The sequence below is a fragment of the Bos javanicus genome, chromosome 4 (assembly GCF_032452875.1).
Source record: "Bos javanicus breed banteng chromosome 4, ARS-OSU_banteng_1.0, whole genome shotgun sequence".
In the NCBI taxonomy this organism is placed as follows: Eukaryota; Metazoa; Chordata; class Mammalia; order Artiodactyla; family Bovidae; genus Bos; species Bos javanicus.
The window spans coordinates 71,388,512-71,402,887 of record NC_083871.1 but is presented as its reverse complement, the minus strand read 5'-3'; the positions used below and the strand labels follow the sequence as shown (position 1 = coordinate 71,402,887).

Here is a 14,376-nt window from a genome sequence, read left to right as displayed (position 1 = left end):
TCTGAAGGAGATCAGCCCTGGGATTTCTTTGGAAGGAATGATGCTAAAGCTGAAACTCCAGTACTTTGGCCACCTCATGCGAAGAGTTGACCTATTGGAAAAGACTCTGATGCTGGGATGGATTGGGGGCAGGAGGAGAAGGGGAAGACAGAGAATGAGATGGCTGGATGGCATCACTGACTCGATGGACGTGAGTCTGAGTGAACTCCGGGAGTTGGTGATGGACAGGGAGGCCTGGCGTGCTGCGATTCATTGGGTCGCAAAGAGTCGGACACGACTGAGCGACTGAACTGAACTGAGGCATAGAAAATATGTGATCAGGCGTTTTTCCTGAGCTTTAGAGCTATAAAAACTTCAGAGCTATAAAAAGCTACCATTATTGTTTTTTTAATAAGGATCTTTGACCCTGCTTATCAAAATTGTCACAAAATAACTCATTTAAAATTCAGAGGAGAGAATACAACCTACAAGAGTGCTTTCCAGGCTTGTATTTGGGGGATAAATTGAAAAACAGAACACAATATACCTGGGAATGTAAAAATGAGCCTTCTTTCACGACTGACTTGGAGCTGACATAACACTTACTCCAGAATTATCAACAAGGAGAAAGGAGCTAGCCACAAAATAGAATCATAGAATTTAGAAAACTTTCAGAAAAACTAACTGACTTTCAGAAAAACTAAAAAAGGCCAAGTATTATTCACTCTGGCCTGGGATGCAGAATGAGGCTAGTTTGAGGGTTGGGACATAAACAGGACCAAGATGCTGTTTAGATTGTGAGGAAAGAAAGAAGGTCATCCCTCTAGTATTAAAGCAGAGCTCAGATACCAGGCAGGGCTTCCCAGGTGGCATTAGTGGTAAAAAATCTGCCTGCCCAGGCAGGAGGCATAAGAGATGTGTATTCAATCCCTGGGTCAGGAAGATCCCCTGAAAGAGGAAATGGCTATCCACCCTGGTATTCTTGCCTGTAGAATCCCAGAGGAGTCTGGCGGATTACAGTCCATAGGGTCACAAAGAGTCAGACATGACTGAAGCCACTTAGCATGCATGCAGACACCAAGCAAATGCTTTGCTTGCAGGTCCAGGGTAAAAAGGGTGAGGGGAGCAGTTCAGGAGCCCTGATATCCACCTGTCTCTTGGGTGGGGGCCTAAGATGAAGTTGCCTGCAACTCCTCTTGGAAGATAATGTAGAAGCAATTAGAAGTTGATAAGATAAAATCCTGGAGAAGAGGGAACTGCAGGGAGAGGTGACCAGAGGTGACCAGCTCTGTTAGCTGCACAGAGCTAACAGTGTGCAGCTGCGTTTCCCTTGGAGCAATTAACCACTCTGGGTGTGGGGCAAAAGCCTAAGAACCAAAAGGGCTCGGAGGACCTCGGCTAAAAGGCAGAGAAAAGTCTCAGGGAGGAAGAAGTGAAAAGTAGAAGCTTGAAAGGTGAAGGTCTCAGTTAGGAGGAAGGGGCAAAGTTTGTGCCCAACACCTAGCCCTTAAGGCATCTACCACGTTTTCAACAAGGCAGGAGTCTAGGAAAGCCAAGCAGAAAGACTCTGAAGAACAGACTCAAGTTTGCATTTGTCTTGCACTGCTGAGGAGACAAGGGTAGAAGTCGAGATTCACCTTGGGATGAATCCAGTCAACTCCCCAGGCACTGCTGAGAGGTATGATTTTACATATGTTAGGTTTGAAGGGCCTGTATTGGTTTCCCATTGCCATTGCCACAAACTTGATTGTCTTACAGTTCTGGGCCATCAGAAGTCTGAAATGGGTCTCAGTGGGCTAAAATCAAGGTGTTGGAAGGGCTAGTTCCTTCTAGAGATTCAAAAGGAGAATCCTATCCTTGTCTCTTCTATCTTCCAGAGGCTACCAGCAGTCTTGGTTGTGCCCACATCACTCCAATCTCTGCTTCTATTGCCACACTGCCTTCTTTGATTAATCAAGTCTACCTGAATAATCCAGGATAAACTCTCCATTTCAACATCCTTAACTTCATCATATTTTAAAACTCGCTTTTATTGTAAATATGAGGGATCGGCTCATGGACATGTTAGGTAGTTAGAATAGGGAAAAGGAGTCCAAAATGGCGGTGGCTAAAAGACAAGGAAGGGTCAAAGGAAGGTCCGAGGACGGGAGTGAGGACTTCAGGTAGAACAGCACTCCTGACTAAGCCCAGTTTGCATGGGGCAGGCCCAGGCGGGAAGAAAAAAACATATAAAAAGAGGAGCCAAAGGGCTCTCTCCCCCTCCCCCAACATCCCCCTACCCAATGCGCACTGGGGCGCTCTTCTCTTCTGGGGCACGTCTTTGGATCGACATGCTGTCACGCCTCGAAGATGGATTTTCCTGCTATCTTCTAAATAAAATAGAGCTGTAGCACTGATTTGTCTAAGAGCTATAACTCGGTCCGTTCGAGACCTGAGAGCTATAACACGGTCTGTCCAAGACCCGAGAGCTGTGACACGCCGAGGGGGCTTTAATGTCCATCATTCCAAATCTTTGTTGTGACGAGACAAAAACTGAGGAGCATACACTCGCCTGACATCTATGGTGCGGTGACTCAGATTTAACTTGGCTGAAACAACCTCGTGGGGCAGAGGCCAAGCACAGCAGGAGCCCAACTCAGCGAAGCTCTCTCGGTAGAAGCAGAACGCAAAGAAAATGCTCAGGGGAAGGCCCATCGTGCTGGAAACCGGGACAGCAACAAACGAACTCAGCAGAAAGCTCAGGCGGCTCAGCCTCAGTTTCCAGAAGACCTCCGGTTAAGGTAGGAGGTCCTCGCTCCTATGGCTGGAGGGACATGCCTAACAAAACCTTAATTTGTTTACAATCTCTCGTTTCTTGTTTCCTTGAACCACCCCACTGCGAACAGGCGGGTGGCAGTGGGCGCAATTGAGAGACTCTGGAGAGTCCCAAAGGAACTATCTGCTGGGCCCCAGTAGCTGTTACCCAAGCTGGTGGGGGTTCTTCTGTCCTTACTCTTCTCTGCCAAGAATCAGGCCAATGAAAACTATGAGCACAGGTCAGAAATTTAGCAGATTTTCTGGCAGGCTATGAAGGGGGTTCCTTGGCACGTTTTTCCCACTGCTTTTCTTCCTGTCCTTCCACTCTATCCCGGGCCTGGAGCCCAGCCAAAAAGTAAGAGGTGGATTTGTTAGGATTCAGAGAGAAACCAAGCTTCAGGGTGTGGGCCATTGCCAAGGGCAAGAGTTGGAGCCATGGAATTAGGCCTGGCTAGGCTTTGCCAGTGGGGAGAATTCATATGCTAGTGAGTGGGAGGACCATCCCAGCCATCGGGGAACCACCCACTACTGTCTCTTTTGACAGTGCCCTAGAGCTGCTGCCACCTCTGGGTGTGTCTGCTGGCTTTTAGATTGGGGATTAAGGTTTACTTGAATTTGACTTCTCATCCAGTTGATTTTAATTGGTTTACGTTATGCCCTTGTGCTGTGTCATTCTGTCAAAGGTTGTGCTCTGCCCCCTTCCCTCCTGTTTCATGCTCCTTTCCTCAGCCCCATCCTGGCCCACAATGTTGCCTCTACAATCTTCCTGAGAGACAACCAGAAAATAGCTGGCCTTGGGAGGGAAATACTGTATAATATCCAACCCCCTAATCCTACCCAGCACTGGTCATGCTGGAGATTTTGGGGATGCCCAACTCCAGTCCGGGGGTCCCAGGAGGTCATCACGCCTTGACCTGCCTAGGGATCTGGTCCTCGAAAGGTTGTCACGCCTCAACCTGCTAGGGGATCTGCTAGTCCCAGGGGTCCCAGGAGGTCGTCATGCCTTGACCTGCTCAGGGACCCAATTCTCGGGAGGCTGTCACGCCTCGACCTGCCCGGGGATTTGATCTCCAGAAGGCTGTCACGCCTCAGCCTGCCTGGGGATCTGCACCCTGACCCGGGGACGCCTGGCTCTAAGGTTGCAACAGGTCTGGGTAGGATAAGCTTCAGAAAGACTCACCCCTAAGGAAGTCCACCCATGGAAACATAAAGAAGCCTATTACTTGTGGGACTGTGCCCAGTCTCAACAATAACTCAGGAGCCCAATGAGAACCCCATTGCCTTTCTGGAAAGGCTAAAAGAGGCCCTCCAAAAGTTTACTAATCTGGACTTAGACTCTTAAGAGGGACAGGTGATTTTAAAGGACAAAGTCCTGTCCCAATGTGCATCAGCTATCAGAATTAAGTTACAACAGCTACAGCAGCAGGACTCTGCTGCCTCTTTATATGAGATGATCCAGATAGCCACCAATACCTTTTAAACAGAACAGGAGAAGGAGGTTAAGGCCCAGGAGAAGGAGAGAAGGAAAGAGACAAGGCATGCCCAGATGCTGGCCACCCTCCAGAGAAGCCCTATGGCAAACCCTGAGTCCTTGAAGGACAAGGCACGAGGCAAATGCCTAATCTGTAGACAGGCGGGGCATTGGGCCAAAGAGTGTCCAAACTGTGACAAGTCTCCTAGAACAGCTTGCCACAAATGTCATCAACTGGGACATTGGGCGGCACTCTGCCCTGGGGACTCAAGAGCCTCAAGGTCAAGCACCAAGCCTACCCTCATGATGGTTCAAGAGGACTGAAGCGGCCCGCTCCAGCCAGCCCGCCTGTCACAGATAACCATCATGGGGCTGGAGCCAAGGGTGCAACTGGATGTGGCAGGTAGGTCTGAGAATTTCTTGGTTGACACAAGGGCTACCTACTCTGTCTTGATCTCCTACTCCGGAGCCTTCTCCTCCCAAACCTGTACCATTTTGGGTGCTACAGGAAAAGCAACTACTAAAAGATTCACCCGAGCACTTACTTGTTGTTGGGATGGACAAATATTTTCCCACCAGTTTCTGGTGGTCCCTGAGTGTCCTACCCCCTTATTGGAAAGAGATATACTCACTAAATTGGGGACCACCCTTATGATAGGAAGTTTTTCAGCCCCTAGAGCTCTACAGCTCCTGATTAGTACTGAAGAACCCATTATACCTTCAATAGAGAGGGACCAAAAACTATGGGAAGACAAAATTAACAGGTGTGGGACCAGGGAATTCCTGGACGAGCCCACCAAGCTGAACCAGTCATCATTGTCCTCCAAGATCCTACTTGGTTTCCTAACCGGAAACAATATCCCCTCAAAAGAGAGGCTCAGGAGGTACTACAGCCTTTAATAAATAAATTCCTTGCTTGTGGGCTATTGGTCCACATCAATTCGCCATGTAACACCCCAAGCCTCTCAGTAAAGAAAAAGGATGGAACCTGGCGAATGGTTCAAGATCTCCGGATCCTAAATGAAGCTGTGATCCCCCTCTATCCCACAGTACCCAATCCCTATGTAATCTTGGGAGAAATCCCACCCAGTGCCAAGTGGTTTATAGTCTTGGATCTCAAAGATGCATTTTTTTACATACTATTGGCTAAAGAATCCCAATATCTTTTTGCCTTTGAGTGGGAGGCCCCAGGAGAAAAACAGATGACTTGAACAGTATTATCTCAGGGGTTCAGAGATAGCCCCCACTTGTTTGGACAGGACCTTAGCTGGGATCTCCTAGATCTGGACCTGGGACCTAATGGGAAAATATTACAATACGTAAAGTTATGACCAACCTAGATAGCATATTCAAAAGCAGAGACATTACTTTGCCAACAAAGGTCCGTCTAGTCAAGGCTATGGTTTTTCCTGTGGTCATGTATAGATGTGAGGGTTGGATTGTGAAGAAGGCTGAGTGCCGAAGAATTGATGCTTTTGAACTGTGTTGTTGGAGAAGACTCTTGAGAGTCCCTTGGACTGCAAGGAGATCCAACCAGTCCATTCTGAAGGAGATCAGCCCTGGGACTTCTTTGGAAGGACTAATGTTGGAGCTGAAACTCCAGTACTTTGGCCACCTCATGCGAAGAGTTGACTCATTGGAAAAGACTCTGATGCTGGGATGGATTGGGGGCGGGAGGAGAAGGGGACGACAGAGGATGAGATGGCTGGATGGCATCACTGATTCGATGGACGTGAGTCTGGGTGAACTCTGGGAGCTGGTGATGGACAGGGAGGCCTGGCGTGCTGCGATTCATGGGATCGCAAAGAGTCGGACATGACTGAGCGACTGAATTGAACTGAACTGAACTGAGATGACCTACTAATCTGCTCTCCAGATGAGGAAAATGCCCAACAATATGCAATTCAGGTTCTAAAATTTTTGGCAGAAAGAGGATATAAAGTCTCCCGTGCTAAGGCACAGGACAAAAGTCACTTACCTTGGAGTTCAGATTACACATGGGTCTAGGAGGTTGTTCTCTGATCGGTACAAGGAATCCTCCAGTTGCCCTCCCCCATGGTTTGAAAACAATTGCGAGCTTTCCTGGGGCTAACTGGGTATTGTAGAATCTGGATACCCAACTATGGTCTAATTGCCCAGCCCTTATATGAAAGCTTAAAGGGACGAGATGATTTAATCCCACTGATGTGGGGAACTCCTCAAAAGAAGGCAGTGGCTACACTAAAACAGGCCTTAACTCAGGCACCTGCCTTGGGTTGCCAGACCCAGAAAAAGCATTCCAACTTTATGTCCATGAAAGACAGGGAATAGCCTTGGGAGTGTTAACTCAAAGGCTGAGATCTGAGCCCCAACCTGTAGCTTACTTATCCAAGAGTACGATCCAACCACCCAAGGCTGGCCCCCCACATTTGAAATCTTGCAGCTATTGCAATCATGATAGAAGATGCTTTAAAACTCTCCTTTGGGGGCAAACTAACTATTTTTACCAGCCACCAAGTAAAACAACTCCTAAATGGGAGAGGCCATTTATGGATGTCTGATCAAAGAATCCTCAGATATCAAATAATGCTGATGGAAAATCCAGGCCTCACTATATTCCCCTGTGAGGTCTTAACCCAGCCACCCTCCTGCCTACCCCCAAGGGTGTTCACCATTTTCATTCTTGTCTAGAAACCTTGGACCACTGGACAAAACCTCGAGAGGGATTGTCAAAAGATCCTCTGACCAGTCCTGAGGAAATCTGGTACACTGATGGAAGCAGCATTGTCTTAGATGGAAAAAGAAGAACCAGGTATGCAGTAGTCTCCAATTTTGAGATCATAAAGGCTAAGCCTCTGCCACCAGGTACTTCAGCCCAATTAGCTGAGCTCATAGCCCTGACTCGAGCTTTGGAGATGGGAAAAGGAAAAAGAATAGCCATTTACATTGACTCCAAGTATGCCTTTCTGTTGCTACATGCGCATCCAGCTATTTGGAAAGAAAGGGGCCACTTGACCACCCAGGGGTCCCCAATCAAATATGGTGATCAAATTCTTAGACTCTTGGAGGCAGTCCATCTGCCTACTGAGGTTTCAGTCTCCCGCTGTAAAGGACACCAAAAAGGGAGCATGGAAGTGGCACGAGGGAACCAAGCAGCTGATCAGGCAGCTAAGACAGCATCATTACAGAACAATGACCTATGGGGTTGCCACCTTAGTTCCACAGACTAATTTGCCAGAAACTCCTTCATATACTGAAGGTGAGACTCTTAAAGCTAAGAGTGAGGGCTTTCAAGAAGATCATGTGGGGTGGTTCCAAAAGGAGGGACTCCTTTTTCTGCCTGGCAACCTCCAATGGAAGTTGGTTAACTCCTTATATGCCACCACTCATTTGGGGGAAAAGGCCCTCCAAAAATTACTAGAAAGGTCCTTCAGAGGAACAGGCCTCCAAACAACTATAAAGCAAGTGGTCTCCTCTTGTCCCACTTGCCAATTAAACAACCCCCAAGGAGCTTGAAGACCCCAGCTGGCCCAGCCTGTCCAATGACGTGGGACCTATCCAGGAGACGACTGGCAGATGGACTTCACCCAGATGCCAGTTTCTCAAGGGTATAAATACATATTAGTCATGATAGATACATTCACAGGATAGATTGAAGGCTTTCCCACCTGGAATGAGAAGGCTGAGGAGGTGGTAAAAAGCTGCTCCATGAAATCATTCCAAGATTTGGTCTGCCCAGGTCATTACAAAGTGACAATGGGACATCATTTACTTCTAAGGTCACCCAAGGGGTCTCGAAAGCATTGGGCATTACTTATTATCTCCATTGTGCCTTGAGGCCTCTATCTTCAGAAAAAGTAGAAAGAGCCAACTAATTCTTAAAATCAGCAATAAAAAAGATAATCCAGGAGACCTCCCTGGGATGGAAGGAGGCTTTACCAATAGCTCTCCTCCGCACCCATATTGCCTCTAAGGAACAGGTTGGTCTTGGTCCTTATGAGATGCTATATGGGAGACCTTTTGTTTATGTCAATGACCTCTTCCTAGATCCAGAGGTTCAGACCCTCCAGTCTTATGCCATGGCCATTGGGCACTTCTAACAGGATATACGCTTGTGGGTTATGAACCAGGACCCAAAAGATTCTAAGGAGTCACCACTATATGCTCCAGGGATTCAAGTCCTAATTAAAGTCTGGAAAGATGGGTCCCCAAAGGCTCAACTCCAGCCCACATGGAAGGGCCCCTCCCCTGTAATATTTTCTACCCCCACAGTAGTCAAGGTACCAGGACATGACTTCTGGATTCACTACTCATGAGTCAAGCCGTGGAAGAAAACAGAAGAGGACAGTCAATACACATGGGAGATCTTATATACCTATTCAGGACTACCAATGAGTGCCATTATAATGAACACCCCCAAAATCTGGTTTCTGGGGATAACATTTCTCAGGATAGCTCTAAAGAGCCAACAGCTTGGCAGAGATTGTACTCCAAAACAGACAGGAGATAGATACTCTGATCCCTGAACAAGGAGGAACTTGAGCCATCCTGGCAATGTGAATTTGGAATTGGCTAATGTCCCTACTAGTTCTTGTTATGCCACATTGATGCTGCTTATGATTGTTCCATGTATTATCAATTGTCTAACCTGTTTTGTCTCTGACCAGGTCAACAATTATAACATGCAGCACCAGTTCAACAAAGATATAAAACTACAGCCAACCACAGAAAATATCACTCACCTTTAGATAGACACCACTATAAGGACTCTGATGCTTGAGACTAGCAAGAGGGGGAGGCCCAATACCCCTCGCTGTCCCAGTTCAGCAGAAAGTAGCCAGAAAGACCTTGCGCCCATATTCCCAAAGAATTGGGCCTCCCATCTCTTGAGGGAGGAATGTTAGGTAGTTAGAATAGGGAAAAGGAGTCCAAAATAGCGGTGGCTAAAAGATAAGGAAGGGAAAAGCCCGCGAAAATAGAACAGAGGAAGGTCAAAGGAAGGTCCGAGGACTCGAGTGAGGACTTCAGGTAGAACAGCACTCATGACTAAGCCCGATTTGCATAGGGCAAGCCCAGGGGGAAGAAAAAAAAATAGGAACCAGAGGGCCACCACCCCCACCACCCCCCGCCCCGCATGCTGGGGCGCTCTTCTGTTCGTGTCCTCACGTGCCTTCATGCCTTGAAGATGGATTTTCCTGCTATCTTCTAAATAAAATAGAGCTGTAACACTGATTTGTCTAAGAGCTATAACATGGTCTGTCAGAGATTTGAGAGCTGTGACACACCAAGGGGGCTTTAATGTCCGTCACTCCAAATCTTTGTTGTGATGAGACAAAAACCGAGGAGCATACACTCGCATGACAGAAATATTTGGAGGAGGCCCTTATTCACGATGTTTGGGGGCAGAGGGACAGAACCCAAATAAAGATGTCTAAAAAGCAGTTGAGTATATGACTTTGAGCTCAAGAGGTATTTGGACTATAGTTATAGTTGTGAAGTCACTGGCATAATTGTGCTAAATTAAGTCACCTCCTATAGATACATCTGATATATGTGTCCCTATAGTAACAATTGCTCTAATTGTTTTTCAGGAACATGGAGCTGGTCATACCCAAATTAAACCAGTCAAGACCATGGATTGGGTGACTGTTCATAGATGACCATTTGACATCAGAGGGCCAAAAACTTCACCCTCAGATCATGTTAATGACACCATTTTCTGAACATACATCCCATGAAGAAGCATGTAACCCAGATACATCTGTGCAGAACCCCAATTACTTTAAGTTTTTCTTCAGTCATCTTTCCCCACACCTCAGACCACCCTGCTTCCTTATCCCATGAGTATCTTGAGGCCCTCACCTTCATGAAATTGGATTAAAGACTTGTTCTCTTGTCTCCGTGCTTGGCTGCCTTGTGTATAAAGCCTTTCTCTGCTGCATACCTTGGCGTCTCAGGATTTGGCTTGATGTGAGTCAGGCAAATGAACCTGGTATGGTTCATAATATAAGGGATGGAAATATCAGCTAGGATTAGAATCAGATGCATGTAACAGAAGCTGAAACAACAGTGGCTTAAATAAGAAGTTTGTTAAATTGTTCAAGAAGTCTGAATTAGTATGACAGCTTCAGCAGACCACCAGTACTCTAGTCCTTCCACCTGTCTTTCTGCTCTGCCATCCTCAGGTGCATGGCTCCATCCTCAGTGATGTAAGCCTGAGATGGCTGCCAGCAGTTTTGCAATCCCATCCAGGTTCCAGGCAGGAAGAAGGGACAAAAGGGAAGTCCTCCTAGCTGAGTCAGCTCTTCCCAGAAGTCCCACCCAACTCACTTTTACTTGACCATTGACCACACCCAGGCAAGTGGGACAGTGTAGCCTTTTATAGGTCCATTACCACTCTAAAAAATAAGGTTCTGCTACTAAATGTGAAGAGGAAAAGGTGTATCAAGTAGGCAAACAGTAGTTTCTTCCAGAGTGGACAAAAAGAAACCTACAAACGAAGTTAAGAAAGAATGGTCAGTGTAATAGGAGAGGAACCAAAAGTAGGGAGTCTGTGGCTGTGGCCTGACTCAATTTCATTACTGGTAATTGGTCTGTTCATATTTTCTATCAATATTTTCTCTTGACTCAGTCTTGGGAATTTGTATGTTTCTAGGAGTTTGTCCATTTTTTCTCCATTGTCCATTTTTTGGTGTATAGTTCACAGTAATTTCTTAACGATCCTTTGTATTTCTGTGCTGTCAGTTGAAAGAGGCTTCATCTTTCATTCTTGATGTTATTTGGGGCCTCTCTTTTGCTTGATGAGTCTGGCTACAGGTTTATTAAGTTTGTTTATCTTTTCAAAGGACCAACTCTTAGTTTCATTTCTTTCTTTTTAAAAAAATTTTGACTGCACTGGGTCTCGGTTGTTGCATGTGGGCTTTCTCTAGTTGCAGCCAGCCAGGCTGCTTTTTGTTGCAGCGCTTGGGCTTCTTATTGCAGTGACTTCTCTCATTGTGGCACACAGGCTTAGTTGCTCCGTCGCATGTGGAATCTTCTAGGACCAGGTAATCAAACCTGTGTCTCCTGCATTGGCAGGTGGATTCTTATCCACTGTACTACCAGGGAAGTCCTCTTTTCTTTCTTTTAGTCTCTATTTCATTATTTCTGCTCTGATCTTAGTATTCTTTCCTTCTATTAACTTTGTGTGTGCTTAGTCATGTCTCTTTGCAACTCTTTAGACTGTAGCCCGCGAGGCTCTTCTGTCCATGGGGTTTTTCAGGCAAGAATACTGCAGTGGGTTGCCATTTCCTTCTCCAGGGGATCTTCCCCACCCAGGGATTGAACCTGTGTCTCCTGCATTGCAGGCAGATTTTTTACCTGATGAGCCATGAGAGAAGCCCAATTTTGGGTCTTGTTTGTTCTCCTTTTTCTAGTTCCTTTTGGTGTAAATTTAGGTTATTTGTAAGCATTGGTTCTTTATTTTTCCTCCCTTAATGTTATTATGTGCATACGGAAAAATTTAGTTTCTTAACCTAGTCTGATTTAGAAAGTTAAAAATCTATCTCATAGATCCCTTCTCAGTCTCTAACCTGTGTACATAGCACAGTGTTTGACTAGCATGGTGATATTAAAATATATATATATTTATGTACTTTATTCATTTATTTTTGGCTACATTGGGTCTTTTTTGCCACACATGGACCTTTCTTTAGTTGTGCCGCTGGGGGCTACTCTGAAGTTGCTGGCTTAGTGCAGTGGTTTCTCTTGTTGCAGAGCAGGGCTCTAGGGTGCACAGGCTTCAGCAGTTATGTTATGTGGGCTCACTATTTGCAGAGCACAGGCTCAGCAGTTGTGATGCATGGGCCCAGCCGCCCCATGGCATGTGGAATCCTCATGGACCAGGGATCAAACCTGTGTCCTCTGCATTGGCAGATGGACTCTCAACTACTGGATCACCAGGGAAGTCCATGTTTTCTGATATCACACATGCTCCATCAAAGAATTATATGAGGTGCTGGTTTCCAGAACCGACATTCTCTAGCCATGTACCTACTGAATATTGCTCAAGACAAGTTGGCAACCATTGTGAGGCAAGAATCTTACAGATGGACCCTGCTGTCACCTGGATTAAATCTCCAGATAAATCTTTCTGGGACAGGGAACAGTGGTGGGCTGGTGCCAGCCTCCTACACATTTCCTACTCTAATGGCCTCTAATGCATACTATTTCCATATTGATTTGTCTCCTTTTTTGTTGAGATTACCCTCAAAGGTTCAGGAGAAGTTGGCGAGGGTTGGCATAATCCTTGTATTAACAACTGTCTTTGTTAGGTTACTGTAAAAGTTAGACATACTTAGACAATGAATGTATGAAAATTAGGTGCCCATTTAACCTTGTGACCAAATGTCTCACACCCCCTCAAAATAGCTCCCAAAGTAAATAGCTCTCCATTTACTTTGGGGTTGTACTTCATTGATTCTTGGTCCTGGTCACTAATAGAGAATGATACATCACCTAATGAGTGAGTTATTAGAATTATGGACCTGAATCACAGATATAAATCACTAATTCCCGGTACTTCTCTCCCACTAAATCACTTCAGTTAAAAGTCATCCCAATGTGTCCTAGCCCTTCTGTGCAATCTGCCCAACTGCTAATTTGACAAGTTGCCCTATCCAGCCAGTTCAAAATTAGCTAACTTTAAGGGTTTACTGAATGCACGGCAACACACCAACGTTCTCTTGTTTATTCCTCACAACAACCGTAAGGATTAAAATTATTCAGTTCACAGTGAGGATATTAAAGGCACAGAACAGTTAACGTGTCTAAGATTCTGTTAGGAAGCATTAGCAGAGAAATCAGAACTCTGGGCTGTCTTCTTCCACCATTCATCAATAAAATTAAGAAATTCTTGTCTGACAAAATGGTATGCCCCAACTTATACCATAGGCAGGTGACTTTAAAGAAAATTAATTTCCCCTGTCATCCCCAAACTGGAAAGACTTGTTATCTCTTGGTCCAGATTTATGACCCCTGTCCAATTCAGGTAGGGATAGCCACAATTTCATTAAACTTATAAACTGACTAAGAAAAGCCATAATTTCCAGAACTTGGGCAATATTTTTTCTGTTGGAGTGTGGCTCCCAATGCAAAGTTCCTGCACCTCAATGAAAATCAGTGTTTCTTTCACTTCCTATGGGAGAGGACAAAGGGGCTGGGAATGGGTGTAGATCGACCATGCTGGAGCATCTATAGTATCTGGAATTATGTTTTGATGTAATTGAACATTCCAAATCATAGCTGAATTAAGAACAACATTGTTGAAGACAGGGATGGGGGATGACCAAAACCTTCCTTGTATTCAAGTAAATCCCTATCTGAAATAGGAGGCAAGGTCATCTGCTGTGAGAGCAGGGAGCTGGGTGAGATAAGCCTGAGGAGCATGAGGACCTTCTAAATTAACAAGGAAGATGCAGAGAGAACAGATATAGGGTTTCTGATGGTTTAGTTGAATCAAAGATAAGTTTACAGGGGTATTGATCCATGGAAGTGTGTGATTATCTCAACCAGTACTCAGATGCATGTGGAAACTTGGGACAGTGTGGAAGAACAAGCAGACTCCACTTGTTGAGGACTGCAGAAGAAAGCTGTCTTTAATAACAAAAGGAAGTGTGGGAGTTCCATAGAGAGGCTGACAGAGATGACTATATGGTATTTTGGAAGGCACCATGAGAAGGCAAGGTCAGTGCATGTGATACTACCAAGGCAATGTACCTGGGTCTCTGACCTTTGGAAGTAACAACCTATTTACTTAGCTATAATATAGGGACTTCTCCCAATGAGTTAGTGAGGATGAATACACCTTAACCATAAAGCAATCTGGTGATAGCTGGACGAGCGTTTGGGCAATGTCATGCTGACGTGGGTTACTAACAGATGGTTACAGCTATATGAGCATAAAGGTTTTAGGATGCCTATTTGTTTAATGAATATGTGAAATTTGAATGAGGGAGGTAAAAAAAGAGCAGTCAAGGGTTATCAAATTCCTAGAGTTGTCAGGACCACTTGAGAACAGAAAGCTAGGAATGACAATTAGGTAATTACTAACCTTGGAAGCAGTAATTTTCCAATAGGTGACTTGAGGGAATTTGATGAAGATATAGTGTTTC

At 45.5% G+C, this 14,376-nt stretch overlaps 1 long non-coding RNA gene across 1 annotated transcript; it reads left to right on the top strand.

Moving 5' to 3' along the window:
• Positions 1 to 2,504: 2,504 nt before the first annotated feature.
• On the top strand, positions 2,505 to 10,129 carry LOC133246243 (uncharacterized). Its single transcript, XR_009735974.1, has 3 exons — positions 2,505 to 2,759; positions 6,917 to 7,037; positions 9,817 to 10,129. It is a non-coding gene; the product is annotated as an uncharacterized LOC133246243 (long non-coding RNA).
• The last annotated feature ends 4,247 nt before the right edge of the window (positions 10,130 to 14,376 follow it).